At 42.5% G+C, this 13,659-nt stretch overlaps 1 long non-coding RNA gene across 1 annotated transcript in view; it reads left to right on the forward strand.

Annotated features, from left to right (window-relative positions):
• Positions 1-6,840: 6,840 nt before the first annotated feature.
• The window catches only part of LOC125615748, a 46,030-nt gene continuing 39,211 nt past the window's right edge, over positions 6,841-13,659 (forward strand). The window contains exon 1 of the long non-coding RNA XR_007346329.1: positions 6,841-6,994. This is a non-coding gene — a long non-coding RNA (uncharacterized LOC125615748). The remainder of the gene's footprint in view (positions 6,995-13,659) is intronic.

Here is a 13,659-nt window from a genome sequence, read left to right on the forward strand (position 1 = left end):
AGATCTGCTGCTGAAGTAAAAGTCCTAGTGATCATCTTCAGAGAAGGGCAGGGCCTGGCTGGTAGAACGGAGCAAATGGACTAATGGGCCCCTGAGGCAGATAATCTTTTAGAGAGTAAAAGACTGTCTGTGGATCCTTGTCAAGTCTGTAAAATTTCAGAAGATATTCGAGCTCTCTGCTGAGTCTTATGATAATCTCTAAGAGATGTCAGGGCTACAAGGGCTGAGGCCATCTTTGAAAAATGCCTCTGAACAATTAAAAAATAGCCATCATTGAGTGAGTGCCCGCCATGTACCCACTTGCTAGGTATGCTTACCTAACTTATCTCATTTAACCTTTACAAAATTCTGCAACATGGGCATTAGCGTTCCCATTTTACAGATGCAGAAACTAAGAGCCAGAAACTTCCTCAAGGCTATATGTGTTAATAAGTGGCTGGGCCTCCCACAAAGGTAATTGTTCTACTAGAGTCTAAATTTTGCTACTAGAATAAATTAAAGATAATTTCCCTGTATATAAGTTTATTGAGTTAAACAAAATTCTAAAGCAAAAATAATGTAGAATGATTAAAAATTGCGGGGAGGGGATCAGTTGTAACCTAACTGAATATGAGCTCTTCTCTCTGCCCAGCATTTTCCTCGAGACCAGGCCTGGTTAGGCCATGCTGAACAGTGCTAAGTGCTATGGAGAAGAATACGGGGAGTGGTGGTGGGGGTGTCTGGGTAGGTGAGGTGGTGGTAATTTACACAGGTGGCCCAGAAAAGTCTCAATAAGAGAGCTACATTGGAACAAAGGCCTCGGAAAGAGATGAGGAAAGAAGCCATTGATACCTGGGGAACAGCATTCCACTCAGGGCAGCCAAGAGCAGTGGTGCTGGCCAGGTGTGCTTCAGGAACAGCAGGGACAGAGAGGATGGGATGGAGCCATCCAAGCAGAAGGGAATAGGAAGTGAGATCCGGTTGTGTTGGGCCTTGTAGTTTTTCTGAAGAACATGTATCTCTCCCGGGAAAACACAGATTTTCTGAACCTTTGGAATTTGTTCCTCCTTCCCCATCAGGCTGCCATGAAGTGAGCTGACCAAACCACTGCCCTTGGCCACACTTGGCCAAGCAGGCTGGCTTTGGTGTCAGAGTCTTAGATCGGGTCCCCCAGAGAGAGATCCTGATTCAGGGATTTGAGGACAAATAATTTATTAGGGGAAAGGCAATACGTTATTTGTACTTAAATACAAAAGTATTAAAAAGGGATTTTTAAAAAAAGCATCTTAGGGCAGTGGGGAAGGGAGGTGGGAGGGGAGGCATTTTGTGAAGATGTGTCACCAACCCAGGTACCACCGGGGCAATGGGAACTTAACCCTGAGAGCCCTGTAGGACGTTTGCCTCAGAGTTATCCCACCCGAGGCTGAGGAAGCTGGGGTGTTTATACACCAATCCCTGCTATTCAGGCAAGTGCTGCTTCTAGGGAGGCATTGGCTTCCCACATTTCCAGTGTGCTCCATCGTCATGTTTTAGGGAAAACTCTCAAGCAATGCCATGTCAGTCCTGGCAGCTGAAAAACAGTTGTTCCACGCCCTAAATTGGTAAGGGAAGACCTGTGGGAAGGTACCAGCAGAGTTGCCAGCTTCTGCCTAACACGTGTGCATCTTCTCTCTCTGCCACTTGCTAGGAGAGAGCAGGAAGCTTCTCCCTTCACTACAAGACAACTTTGGCAGGAATTCTCAGAAGCAGTTAGTAAAAACTCAAGATCAACATGTAGATTACCCACATCTACCTGTTCAGCAAAAGGTAACTGTACTGTAAAACACACATCCGTTTTTAAGAATGAATGAAAGGGAATATTTATTGCTAATTGCTGTCGTTAGGGTGAGGATTATTTCTTGGTAAATTGCATGGGAAGCTTTTGCAAAGATGCTCATTAATATCATCTATGATTCATGCAAACAGTCTGACAGGTGACAGCCCTGCAATTCACACTGTCATGGGTATTGACTCCCACGATTGCAGGGGGCAAGAGCATTTCTTCCTACCATGAACTTTTTCTTGCTCACCCAAGTCCAGGGTGTTTCCTCTGTAAAAAGATGCTCTCTGTGGCACAGAAAAAGGAGATCCACAGACTATCTCTCTTCCAGCATGTATCGTATGCCAAACATTGTGCCCCAGGGTGGGTTATACAGCCCTTGGGAGAGCTGAGTAGACTTTGCACAGGGATGGATCCCCTCTGTGCCAATCAGTTGCTGGTGTTCTGGTAGCTTGGGATGGTTTTTTATGGTTTTTGTGTTAGGAATGGTTTTTACACCTTTAAATAATTGGAAAAAAGATCAAAAGAAGAGTAATAATCCAGGATACCTGAAAATTATATGATCTCCAAAATTTAATATCATAAATAAAATTTTATTGGAACCCAGCCCCTCATGCCCTTTTGTTTACACATTGTCTATAGCTGTTTTGCTCCACATGGCAAAGTCGAGTAGTTATGGCCACACAGACCACAAATCCTAAAATATTTATAAAGGACCCTTTACATGAAAGTTGGCTGGCTCTTGCAGTAAATAATGGTTTTGTTGAGGATCTGCCCCTGACCTGCCTAAATGTCTAGCAATGAGAATAAAATACTAAACAACCATTCTTAGGGTAAATCTACTCCTGAGAATTTTTTTACATGCAACTCAATATAGACAACATCGTATCTAATTTTTTTTCTTTGCAGTACTGGATATTGAAATCAGCGACACTCTGTCACTGAGCTACATCCCCAGCCTGTTTTATTTTTTATTTTGAGACAGGGTCTTAAAGTTGCCCAGGCTGGCCTTGAACTTGGGATTCTCCTGTCTCACCCTCCCCAGTCACTGAGACTATGTGTGCCACCACGCCTGGCCAGATCTTGGTTCTAAATCAGACCCACGTGTAGGCCTTACTTGGAAGATTTTTGTATTTGTTCTGATCCCTGTTGTTTTAAACAAAGAGGCTCCTCCTGACAAACAGAAGCCTGAGTAGACGATGTTGCACAGCTGAGGACATTTGTCGGACTTATCACAGTAATATCTTCCCATATTCCTGCTTCTAAAGCTATATGACATTGATATGTGAGATTAGTAGAATTCATCTTTTTACCAATTTTATAACTCATCACTCAACACCCTAAGTTTCGTAAATGAAATTGAAAGCCTGGTGATGCTTGAATATTCTAGAATATTGCAGAGCTACATGGAAGGGCATCTTAGCAGCTATGAGCATATAGGTGCTGGAATCAGATCCCTCAATTTAACTCCCAGCTCAGTCATTTGCTAGCAGTGCAACACTGGGGATGTTAATAAATCATTTGCTATGGTTTGAATTCACCTCCAAAGCTCATGCTGAAATTTAATTGCCACTGTGATCGTATTGAGTTGCGTGACGTGTAAGAGGCTTCACATTCATGAAATGGGCTATCGAAGGAGTAGAGTGGTTACAGAACTGCCTTCATTATAAAGGTGTGGTGTCTCTCCATTATGTTCTCATGCTCCTTCTCTACCTGCTCATGTTCTCTCACCATAAAAGCCCTCTTACTGCTATGATGCTGCAAAAAGGCCCTTACCAAATGTGGCCCTTTGATCTTAGACTTCAAAATCCCCAGAAATATGAGAGATAAATTTCTTTTTATTTATATTTCCCTGTCTGTGGGATTCTGTTAGAGGAGCAGAAAATGGACTAAGTCATCCCTCTACTCCCTACTTTTCCCATTTATAAAACGAAAACATGAATGGCATTTCCCTTATAGGAATTCCCTGGGATTTTTGACATGTTCTTCCACAGTAGCTTAGCATGGTGCCTGGCCAGTAGAAAGAGCTCAAGGGACGTTAGCAATGGGTACTGAGAAGGCAAGCTTGCACATTTGGTTAAACACAACAGTTCATCCTCAAATTACTTATAAATCCGGTATTATAAGCTACATGTAGATGTATTCCACAACAAAGACAGTGGTAAATTGTGGAGGAGATCAAGCAAAGCATTCTGCATAAGGAATTGTGATATGTGTGTCAGTGTGTGTAAATGTGTGTGATCAGTGGAGGTATCAGTCAGAACATTGAGGAAGAGCCAGCCCCTCTTGAAGCAATGGTCATTCTTTAGAGCAGAGAAAAGCATATATGTCTCAAAGATGAAGATAAAGGCATGTATGGGGCCAGTGGCATTTCTAGGCACTTGGCTTCTGTTTAGAAGTGCAGACCACGTATCTCAGACTCCGGGTTGAAGCCCAAGCCAGGGGCACCATCATGGGATGCACCCATCAACTGTCAGGTGTTTGTGGTAATGTACGTGAGGGGTTTAAGAAGAGGAGAGGTGGAAGGAGTTATGGAGAATCCCCGACAGCTGCTAAAACAAATTCAGGCAAAACAGTGTCTACAATGGGTTTAATGAACAACAATTTACTTAAAATGACATCCAATATTTAGGGACACATTTCCTGTTCTGCAGATGCTATCAAAGTATAAACATAATGCAAGAATAATACTTAAGGGACTGAAAACATCACACAAATTGCTTGATGAAAAGCGACAAAATAGTCTGTTGTTATTGTCTGCTGCTTGGCAGAGCTCTTCTTATGTTGAACATTAGAATAACGTGACATCAGTTTGTCACTTAGCAAATGGTCCTCTGCTTTCTAAACCGACCAGCAGATGGTCTAGGTGATAAAGTGCAGCCCGGGCATGGTCATGTTTGTGCTAGCTGCCTCCAGCCTGCACTGCTGCAATCATTCAGCATCTCTCTGTCAGGCAACCTCACCATGTTGTCATTCCTCAGTGTCACACACCCAGGTCACATGCATCACAGGCAAGCCACACAGCTCTGAAGTTAAATTACCCACCTTCTTAATGTCAGCTCCCTCAAAGGCTTTTCTTCCTCATTCTTCATATACCTTCTCAATCTCTTGAAGGGTGGTTCCCCAATATTACTGCACTAAATTAAAAGCTCCATGTTCTGGATTTTTGCAGCAAAACTGCTCTCTTTCTCTCTAATCCTAGATTAAATGCATACAAGATCAAAAGATGAGGCAAAGCTAAAAAACCCTATCATTACCCCTAAAGTCAAGAGAAGGGGATTGTGCACAGATGCGAGTTTATAATTGACCAGACCGCATAAGGTTCTTCTGGTTGTATCTTGCACTTCCTCTCTCCCTATGTAGGATGGAAACATAGGATTCTGACAGATAAGATGCTTATAACTGGCTGGGGTTGGAGCAGTCCTGCATCTTCACTTGGTCCCTTCTAAAATGTAGACATGTGTGTGGTGTTCTATTAAGGTTCTCACTTTTGTTAATCTACTAAATGTAATTTTTTCACATGGTTAATCCATGAGTTAGTTAATCCTAAATACGAGCTAAGACTTGAGAACATACTTCAGAGGTACCAGGAAAGGCAGTAGTCATCTGAGGAAGGTGGAGATATGGTGACCTCTGAAAGGTGAAGCTGCTAAGACCTGTGGAGGTTCTTGTCATGTCCTCACAGAGACACTGGCAGGAATGTCATGAAGGCTTTCTGGTTCTCACATTGTGACTTGAGCTTGGAGTTGAAGAATCCAAGCTTATTGTTTTCTTTCCGGAAGTGCTCCAGCTCACAAAAGTCCATTCCATGCCATGGCCCTTGTAGCCACCATTATTGTTATAATGATGAAGTGTAGCAGCCACCTGGGCTCCCATGGCACTTGCTTCAGTTGGCATTCCATCCACAATCAACTACAGGTGACAACTTGACTAACTAGGTGATGCTGCATGTCCTGGTTCACTAGCACTCTGTTCCCCTTGGCAAGGAGCTCAGTGCTGCACACAAGTTCAAGAATATGGCCAAACGACCAAATCCTCTTTCCTAGCCCATTTCTTGGAACTACTTTTGAAGCTAATTTCATATCCATCAGAGTCCAATCAGAAGACATAAAACAAAGGAATTTGAATAGAAAAAGTTGAATATAAAGAATTAATCAACAGGAGATCGGAGCAACATATCAGTTAGTAAAAGGTAAAAAGAATGCCAAAAAAAGAAGAAGAAGAATAACATATACACAGAGCAACCACTGTCCCTGGAGCTGAGCTAGAGCTCTCCAGGAAGAACACCCACTCCCATCCAGTTGGGGTCCAGACCTCACTGGTGAGGATGCAGCTCTGGTTGACTAATGCATCACTGCTGAGAGCCATAGCCAAGTCCGAATGACGCATGGCATTTTTGCCAGAACGGAGTGGTTGAGAGATGACCCCAGCAAGCCATTGAGATGATAATGGCTAGCTCAGTTGGAGTCTCGGGTTCATTCATTCCCGTACTGGCCACCAAATGCCGCAGTCTGGCTGGGCACAAATCACGAGCCACTGAAGCAGGAACAAACTTTATTTCTGAACTCCACCAGCACACTCCACACACGCTCCCCGGGAACTCTCCCGAACACCACCCACGTGGCTCCTCCAGGAACCACCAACCGGAAATCCCTCCTCCAGCACTTCCCCAACCAATGGGAACTCTCCAGGAATCCCCGCTAGATCTCCAAAGTAGCCTGAGAACTCCAAAGTAGCAGGCCGAGGCGGACAGCAGGGGTCTAATATACACAGCTTAACATAACCATTATCATCTCAATAGCTTGCTGGTGTCACCTCTCAACCACTCCGTTCTGGCAAAAATGCCATTCGGACTCGGCTATGGCTCTCAGCACATCACAGCTCTAGAGGGTTCTGGGGTAAGCCTTCCAGGAGGAGGTGCCTGGGCCCCGTTCCTCATTGGGAAATCATGTCGGAAGCTCCTGGGAAAGCCCTTAATGGGAAGGTGTCAGTGTGTCACTGCCAGCCCTCCACTTGGAAGCCACCCAAGGTGGACAGTGGAAAGAAACTGCCTGATATAGGAACAGGATGATGTGTTTGTTTTGTTTTGTTAGGGGGAAAAAATATAGCATGTGGCACGAGTCCCCTCAAGGAACACCAGAACAAGAAAGAGAAACTCTGTTCTAATCCATCGTCCCTCCAGGGCCTCTGAGACAGGTAAGCTGTGCTACCTAACAAGGGAGAAATATTCACAGCTGGGTAATTTGGCCTCAGCAAAGCAAGGGTACATGTCACACATGAGAGAGACAGAGAGAGGAAGAGAGGGAGGGAGGGAGGGAGGGAGATGAGAATATCTAGGAAGACGGTATTTTAACAATAGTATCTATGTACATTTTTTTATCATTTCTAAAACTTTAATTATGACATAGTATTTTTTTTTTAATTTTAAATTGGATGGAGAAAAAAAGGTAGGAGGTAAAGAAACTGCATACTATTTAGAGTATTTAAGGCCTCTAAAAATTCCTAAGTCTGGTCCTAAGAGTTGATTATCATGAGCCACCCAGTCGTGAGGACAAAGATGGGGCCAGGTTCCTGGAGTGGGGATCTGAGGTGGGACTTTGGTCTCAGGAGAAGATCAGGAACCCAGTCATCAGTGGGGCCAGGTTTGGAGTCTGAAATCAGCAGCAGGATAGACTCAGGCGGCCCTGGGCTGTGTGTGTCCTATCTGGCCTTCCCAGGTCCACTAATGGCCCTGCTTGTTTCACAGCCTGAGATGGGCTGGTCTTCTCTAATGAACAGTCAGGGGTCTCAGCTGAGAATGAAAGAGAGCGAAGGAGATGTGGAAGCCAGGAACATCCTGGACAAGTCTGGAACATCCTTCTGATGGTTTACAGATGAGCAAATGGGAGGGTCGTGGAGGGAGACAATTCCCTGCAGCTGTGCAACCTGAACTCTGCCACTCTGGGAAAATGCAGACACAATCTAGGGAGGGCTGCCAGGTCCCAGGTGTGGGACAGCGTCCTATGCATGTGCTGCATTTCCTTGGGACCATGGAGCTAATTCCAAGCCTGACAGTGTACCCCAGGCTATGTTTACATTTTTTTGTAAATATGCATTATTTATTGTAAAATTAATGTTTTATTTTATTACTAAATTATCTATAAAATATTTACATGGGAAAATTTTTTCTGAAGATTCTATATTCTGAATATTGCTATATTCTATATATTCTATATTCTGAATATACTCTGAATATATTCTATATTCTGAATATCACTGCATACTGGACTGGGAATCAGGAGATCTGGGTTTGGGTTCTGGCTTTTGACTGTGAGGTTCTGTGATTTTAGGCAAGTTCATTCATTTCTCTGATTTTCTCATGTGCAAAATAAGGAGGCAGGACCATGGACCATCCAAGATATTTTTCAGCCATAACACTGTATGGTTCAATTCCTCTAGACAGGTACAAGACAGGCAGCCCTCCACGTGCAGAAATCTGTGAGCCTTGTTAGTGTTTCCTCCAAGCACATAAAGGAGCATGTGCCAGCAGGAAGAAGCTTATCCCAGTGTGGATCAGAGCGAGACCTCTAAACTGCAACTATAGAAGGAAGTTGGGAATGTAAGGAGTCAACCAGTGGCTAAGAATATGGGCTTCAGAGAAAGGCCCGTTTGTGTGTGAGCACAGTTTTGCTGCTCATTGTTTTATAATCTTGGGCAATTTGTTTAATCCTCTGAACTTTGAAGACCTTCTCTGCAAAATGAAACTAATACTAAATATTCCTGGAGGTGTTCTGAGGATTATTTTTGTTAGAAATGTTAAATGCATTTTTCAGTTGATATGGCATCTGATAAAGGCCCAGTAAACTTTAATTATTATTTTTATTACTGATTTATCCAAGAATCAACCATGAGACAACAAATCCCCTTCCATCTCCTCAAAGATGTCTATCAAATTCTCGCCCACAGAACCCTTCTGGATTCCAACATATTTAACTCTGTGTTCCTTTACTCACTGACTTGTTGTCATATAAAATAGATCATAATTATAGATAAAAAGGTAATAATTTGTGGAATATGCTATTAGTTGAATATTTGAATATAATTTTATGATTAGCCATTATATTAACTTTTTATTGCAAATTCTAGGAAGATTTGAACCACATAGTGATTGATGTTAGAGCATCTTGTTCTGGTTTTCATGAGATAATATTCATTGATGTTTATTATCCTTGAGTTATTATTTAAAGTGTATCTTTAAGTGTCCTGATTTAGACAATATTTGCTCTATTTAAGTTAATTAGATGTTAGGTTGATGGTTATCTTTACTTAGATCTCTTTGGGAACAATTTATCATAAAAAAAGCCAAATTACACATGTAATATTTCAACTTTGGTCATTTTTCTGAGTGCTCATTTCTTCTCCATATGAGTGTGGCCTAAAAGGGACTTGAATCTGCCAAAGATGGCTACTTAGAAGTTTCCACAGAAACAGATGTCTCAAGTATGTCCTGATTCATTGTCTTCTTCCTTCTCTTCCTCTACCTCTCCCGGCTCCCTTCCTCCTCCTCCTCCTTCTCCTAATGCTGGGAATCAAACCCAGAGCCTTGAACATGCCAGGCAGGCACTCTATTGCTGAGCTACTTCCTCAATCCCCAAGGCTTAAAGTCAAACTGCAATTGTAATTTGAAGAAAATGATTAGGATAAACCTGGATAATATTTCAGAGATTGTGATTCCTCATTTCTTTCTTCGTTTTTTCCCATAGTGCTGAACAGCGGGATGTGGTGTGAGGAATACCATAGTCACAGATAGTCCATTCTTATCTTCATGGGGCTCATATTTTACTGAAGGTCACAAAAAAAAACAACAACAAATTTCATCAAAAATTTTTTTCAGTAGGAAGAAATTATTAGAAATCAAGACAAGTTTAAAAAAGGAACAAAGAAAGAGCCAAGATAGAAAGTAATAAAAGTGAGGAAAATAATGTTCATAATGGGGTTGTTGGGAGAAGTCCTCTACGGGATAAGACATTTAACATAAGGGCAAAGGAGTAAAAGTAGGAGAGATTCTGAATCAGGAAGGATTTGGTCACATTTACAGAACTAAGAGGACTGGTGTGACTAGCTATCACCAAGTAAGGGGAAAGAAAGCCTGGCATGAGATGAGGTGGAGGGGACAGGGGACAGATCATGCAGGGTCTGTGGTAAAGAAACTAGATTTTATTCCATGTGAAATAGAGGGTGCTTTAGCCAGCTATTTTGTCACTTGTCAATAAACCTGACGAGAACAGCATAGAAGAGGAAAAGTTTATTCTGACTCATGGTTTCAGGGTTTCAGTCTGTGGTTGGATGACTCCATCACTCTGAGCCTATGATGGTTTAGATGTGGTGTCCCCCCAAAACTCACATCTGAGAAAATGCAAGAAGGTTTGGAGGAGAAATGGTTGGATTATAGCTTTAACCTAACCAGTGAATTAATACCTGATGGGATGAATTGAGTGGTAACTGAAGGCGGAAGGGTGTGGCTGGAGCTGGGAATTGGGGGGCATGGCTTGGGATGTATATATTCTGTAACTGGAGAATGGAGTCTCCCTCTGCTTTCTCATCAGGATATGAGCTGCTTCCCTCTGCCACACTCTTCCAGCAGATGTTCAGCCTCACCTTGAGCCCCAAGGATTGGAGCTGGCCTCCTATGGCCAGTTCTAAAACTGTGAGCCCCTAAATAAACTTTTCCTCCTCTACAGTTGTTCTGGTTGGGTCCTTTTAGTCACAGCAGTGAAAAAGCTGACTAAAACAGCCCAAGGTGAGGCTCAACATCATGGTAGAGGGTGTGGAGGAGGAAAGCAGCTTAGGACATGGCATCAATAAGAAGAGAGAGAGAGAGCTCCGCTCCACCAGGGACAAAATATAAAGCCCAAAGGCACACCCCCAGTGACCCACCTTCTCCAGCCACACTCCACCTGCCTACAGTTACTACCCAATTAATCAGTATCAGTGGATTAATTCACTGATTAGCTTGCATCTCTTATAATTTAATCATTTCCCCTCTGAAAATCCTTGCACTGTCTCACTCATGAGCTTTTTGGCCTAAACCTTAACAGAAAGTGATTAAAGAGTTTTAAGCAGAGGAATGACATGATCTGATTTATGTTTGATATTAATCTGATATAGTATAATTTACTTTATTACTATGTGGAGAAAGAATTGAGTTGAGTTGGGAACAAAAATGGAAAGAAAGACACCAGTTGGGAGGTATAAAGTGGACCCAGGTGAGAGATGATGGTGGTGTGGCTGGCAGGGTAGTGGTGGAGATAAACAGATTCACGACTATTGTTCAGGTTGATAGGACTTGCTAGTAGATTGAATGGTGGGTATGCAGGAAAGTGAAGAGTCAAGAATGAACCCATGGTCTTGGCTTCAGATGCTGGGAGGTTCTAGAGGGAAGATATGTGGAGGTGGAAAGTTAAGTTTGGGGACCAGGAATCAAGGTTTGTGTTCTGATAATGTTAAACATGTTAAATCAGAGAAACATTTGAGATATCCAAGTGTAGGCAGTTGGATATATAAATAAAGATCTCTGATGATCTGTGGTTGTGAATTTGGTACTCATTAGCAGTGGATTAATTCACTGATTAGCTTACATCTCTTATAATCTAATCATCTCACCTCTGAAAATCCGTGCACTGTCTCACTCATGAGCTTTTGCCTAAACCGTAACAGAAAGTGATTAAAGAGTTTTAACTCCATGGAGTTAAACGTTGAGAATGATGGGATCAGCCATGGAGAGCATATAGATGGATGAGAAAAAGAGGGAGAAGAGAGAAAGGAAGGAAGGAAGAGGAAAAGAAGAAAAGAAAGAGGAAGGAAAAAAAGAAGGGTGATAGGACCAAACTCTAAGGAATCTTAACCTGTGAAACTGAAAGGGGAGGTAGAGGCAACAGAGGGAAAAAAGACAAAAGCCATTGAAGTGAAGCAAACAGAGGATGGTGTGAGGAAAACCAAGAAAATAGAATATTCTTAGAAAGAGGAGGTGGTACAGGGCTGGGGTTGTGGCTGAGCAGTAGGTAGAGCACTTGCCTAGCATATGCGAGGCTCTGGGTTCGATCCTCAGCACCACATAAAAATAAATAAATAAAATAAAGGTATTGTGTCCAACTACAACTAAAAAAAAACATTTAAAAAAAAGAAAGAAAGAGGAAGTGGTAAGTTGGATGAGCAACCAAATTAAATGAGATCAGAGAAGTGTCCCTTGGATTTGGTCACATGGATGGAGATGGTTAGAGACCTGACAGGAGCAGTTGAATCACTGTCTTTAGAATTAGGGTATCATATAATGGATACATTACTCTGCATAGATTTTCTTGTGATTCACAAAGATTCAAAATTCAAGTGAATGACCTGAAAATAGAGGCTCCACTCTTATGCTTGCTCACTACGATGGCCTCAGCAAGAAACTTAATGGGATCTTAGCAGACAGTGATGGAGGGTTGCTGGGACTTGGGAAGCTTGGAATGGGCAGGGTGGTGGGTACATTTGTACATTGTAGTTTATATAATGCAGGTTGAAGATACAGTGGAATGTCCAGAAATGTTTGTGGACTGATTAAAAAAGAACAGAGAGGAAAAAAAATTCACTGCAGTTCAACTCCTTTTCTGTTTACTTCATGAGAGGCAATGGAGACCACGAAGGAACAGTTGCATACATGTCTAATAAGGATTTCTCTAAACAATATAGTAAATGATTTCATTTTCCTTATTTCTCTGTGGAGTGAGTGAAATGTTATACAGCATTGCTGTCCTGATCTTGAAGACTACACAAGTTGGTCAAGACTGCATAGCCACACGTTCCCCAAGTGGGCTTGAGTCCCAGGCCTGTGGGTTTCCCATTCCTTCACAGGGAAGGAGTTGTGATCCACAGCCCTTACACTACTGCCCTGGAGCAAGACCATTCTCTTGATGCTTTTCTTCTCTGTTAGGTTCCTTCCTCTTTTCTATGGGTACTCTTTCATTTCTTCCCTTTTCCCTTTTGGTCTTTCTTTATGTGGTGGCTGGAGAACCAAAGAGGATTGAGGCCCCATCCCTCACCCCTTTCTCTTGTCTTTTCATTCTGCGAATGGCTCAGTGTTGAAGAGCAAAAAAAACATGCCCAAGGTAAATGGATGATTTATGAAATGGGAGGGAAGGAAGGACTGCACACAGGCAAGGTCATTATGTAAGAGACCGTGAGGGCTGTGCACATATGATTCAATTCTCAACAAGACTCATAATATCACTTTCATGTGTGGGGCTGAAAAACCCCTTTTAAAAAATTCTTTTGAGTGATTAGAATCAGGTGGTCATGTACAGTGTGGCCATTATTCCAAAAATGAAACCAAAACAGACATATAAACACTCCACACAGTTTTCTCAGCTTCACTGTGGAGCATGGAGTCCTGAGCCAAGCCAGATGGACAGGGGTCCCCAGTGTCACTGGCAGCATCCTTGTGAGAACTCTGGTGTGAAAGCCACTAAAGGAGCAGGATTTTGGAGGCTCAGAGGACACGAGTGGCTGAGAGGATTTCTTGAGGACATCCCTGATGGGATCATTTAAAAATATCCCTCCCAGAGCAGGACATTGTGCACCTTCCTGGCTACCTGCTCTCATAATTCTGAGTTGCCCATTGACCACAGCAAGAAAGGGATGGCTTCAGTAAATTCCTCACACTGATACTCTAATTAAAAGAAAGTCCTTCTATGTTCTGTAGCATTCAAAAGCGTCATTGTAATAAATGTATGTGGAAATAAAGCCTTCCTTTGATTGCCTTGTGGCACAGGGAGAACTGGCCACATTTCCACAGCAGAGATGCTGGAGAGAGAGGACCTCTTCAATGTGCTATGCAAATTTAT

The sequence above is a fragment of the Marmota marmota genome, unplaced genomic scaffold, assembly GCF_001458135.2.
Source record: "Marmota marmota marmota unplaced genomic scaffold, marMar, whole genome shotgun sequence".
Lineage (NCBI taxonomy): Eukaryota > Metazoa > Chordata > Mammalia > Rodentia > Sciuridae > Marmota > Marmota marmota.